The sequence below is a fragment of the Anneissia japonica genome, unplaced genomic scaffold (genome assembly GCF_011630105.1).
Source record: "Anneissia japonica isolate Jap-2015-1 unplaced genomic scaffold, ASM1163010v1 scaffold288128_len588385_cov197, whole genome shotgun sequence".
NCBI lineage: Eukaryota > Metazoa > Echinodermata > Crinoidea > Comatulida > Comatulidae > Anneissia > Anneissia japonica.
The window spans coordinates 368,827-371,738 of record NW_022731216.1 but is presented as its reverse complement, the minus strand read 5'-3'; the positions used below and the strand labels follow the sequence as shown (position 1 = coordinate 371,738).

Below are 2,912 nucleotides of genomic sequence, written 5' to 3'. Positions count from 1 at the left end.
TGTAACTTAATTCATTCTAATTAAAGAGAGCCACGGATTTGCCAATAACAGGCCCTTAACATTTTTGCTATAGATCGACTACAATGTACATTAATATTTAATACATTTAAATCAAATTTAGATCAATCTTAATATTGTGATTTTAAATAGCAGAGGTGGATTTAAGGGGAGGGGTGGTAAAAAAAAAAGGGAAAAAAAATAACATATCACCCAAATGCATCAGGTTATTTTCGGGCGTCTAGAAAATAAAAGACAAATTTCCTCTAAGATGGTGTTATCTCGATCGGACCCACTTTTCCCCCCCTTCCTCCCCCTTTTTCGGCCCCGGCCCTCCCCTTTCGGACATCTCTGGATTTTCCCCTGAATTGGCCTGCATGCCAGCAACTAAAGAATATAGGCTATTTATTTTTAACATTGTTCTGTGTATATCATTTGAATTTCTTCAATTTCAAACGAATGACCGCTGATTTTCGTATAATGTTTGTAGTATTTCAAATTAATGTACCCCTTCTAATTCTAATCGGATTAAAATCTGGCCGAATTTTGGCCGTTATCGAAAAAAAGTTTGGCCGAATTTGGCCGTAAGGTGGCGTGTGTTTGGCCGTGAAGCCTGTCGACTATCTGGCAACCCTGATTTAAACAACTTCAAAACTTGTTCAGTGTTCCTACCGTACCTAGGCTATGTAGGCCTAGGCCTATATTTATAATAATAATAGTAGTAGCCTTGTAGTAAAATGCTAGCCTACGCTAGGTGACAGTTCACGAAGAAATGTTTATAATAAAGGCCTAAATTTAATTATTTTTCTTGTTGGGGAAACCCCAATATTTCTTGTATTTTAGTAGGCTAGGCCCTACCGTTACCTGTAGGTTTTATAAAAGAGAAAGCAATCGCCAGTAACCTTGCTACCCAGATTATATTGTGCGATGTTCGAATTGACCTATCAAAACAATTACCTTTTGCCCAACTTTCCAATTCCCACGTGCCTGCACAGCCCGCACAATACAGCATTTAAACACTGACTTGGATCAGCCGCAGTTGAAGAAGTTCGTTGTGGCGATCACGTGATGCCACGTGATATCGCACGTAGAACAACGTATGCTACGGCATTGTGTTTTACTGTGTAGGCTATATGAATTTAATACATGTTTGTATTATTATATATATTATTATGTTTTAAAAATGGTTAAACCTTGGCACATGTTTATATTGCTGAACAAGGCTGTCGGCTATTCCCTTCTTGCGGAGCAGCAGCGCGTTTACATTCCTGAAGGCGGCGTTCAAAGAATCAGATCAGACACTAGAGCGTCTACATTCCTGAGTTGACGGCGTTTAAAGAGAAGACTACTGTATGTGATTGACCTTGTGTCTGCTTCTCTCATGCTTCTCCTGATTGTGGGAACCTACTTGTGTGGGAACGTTTCTCACTGAATTCGCTGTTACTAGGCAATTTGCAGTAATGCAAACTGGTGGTATATGCCTATTTCAAACAGTTTATTTCCGTTCATGACAAAGTAAAATATCCATACGAAACAAAGTGAATTGATTTTATTTCTGAACGGGACCGGTAGCGGCAGGATTTGGCAGACGGGGATACGATGTCTCCGACAAAAAATCACGAGGCAAATATTAAAACAGTGTAAATATTTATTTCATTCAACTTAACTTATATACCGGGATGGTGTCCGGCGGGGGATAGTTTTTACTATCATAGTTTAACTTTTATCTATCAGAATCTAGCCCCGAATCCTAGACTCATGTATTTAAATCGGCCTGTAGCATGTGTATACAGCATATATTTGTATTTTTTAAATAAATGTCCGAATATAAGAATTGAATACTGTTTTCTGTACACTACATGTTTGTTTGGGTCAGTTAAGAATTAACACCTAATTAGGCCTATTAATGAAATACAACGGTACACGAACATTCACTTGTATGTTTTATTTATATTTTGACATTAACATAGGCCTTTAACACTCAATATTATTTTTATTTAACATAAGCCAATAAACAGCTTCCACACATAAAATAACAGTAGGCCTAACGAATAAAAATATATAAAATACAAAACAAGATTTATGCAAGATTTTAAAAAAAAACTATACAGAAGTCTCCGCCCGGCAAGCAGACAAGGCCATACTTTAAACTGGCATCCAGGCACTCCATCGAACGTACTATTGTTGTCTCTTATACACATCTAGATGTGTATAAGAGACAGTCCCTACCGTATCTAGGGTATGTAGGCCTAGGCCTATATTTATAATAGTAGTAGCCTAGTAGTAAAATGCTAGAGAGAAAAAGAAAAAATGTTAGCCCAGAATGCCTCAAATGTTATGTTCGGGCGTCTAGAACACAAAAATTTCGCGGGGGGCATGCCCCGGACCCCTACGACAGTGTTGTCTCAATCGGCCCAACTTCCGGCCCCCCCTTTTGGACATTTCTGGATCCGCCCCTGTAACTGAAAAGTTCTTTCCTCCATGTATAGATCAACACCGGCCACACAGTCAGTGACATTTGTCACGTGATGTTGCGTACTCTGTTGGACTGATCACATCCACACACACGAGGTACCCAATTATTAATTGTACAGTAGTTGCATAGGTCTAGTTGCTGTATATAATATATATTAATGCCTACGTTTAATAATAGAGAAAATAGATGTTCTATTTTCTCTATAGTTTATTGAATGATGTTTGGCGAATACTGGCGTCCATTTGTGTTCCATGTGATATGTGTGCAGGGAGTTGATAAATGTTTTTTCGTTCGTCGTCAGCTTCTTAGCTGGTAGGCTGCTATTTTACGAAGATAGGTCTTTCCGACAGAGCAAACGGCAATTAGGCCTACATGCATGTGCTGCCATTATCGTCATTACCACTTAATTTAACTATTAGGACTATGGAGCCTTTAAACT

At 38.5% G+C, this 2,912-nt stretch overlaps 1 protein-coding gene across 3 annotated transcripts in view; it reads right to left on the bottom strand.

Moving 5' to 3' along the window:
- Positions 1-2,912, bottom strand: part of LOC117115260 (irregular chiasm C-roughest protein-like) — a 28,946-nt gene that overhangs the window by 17,534 nt on the left and 8,500 nt on the right. Inside the window, exon 1 of one of the 3 annotated variants that reach the window (XM_033258972.1) lies at positions 955-1,185. The exons of 1 other annotated variant lie outside the window; for it this stretch is intronic. The gene's annotated coding sequence lies outside the window, so the exon portion shown is untranslated. Of the gene's footprint in view, positions 1-861; positions 924-954; positions 1,186-2,912 lie in introns of those variants that run through there. One more of the 3 variants, XM_033258974.1, reaches the window with a different exon arrangement.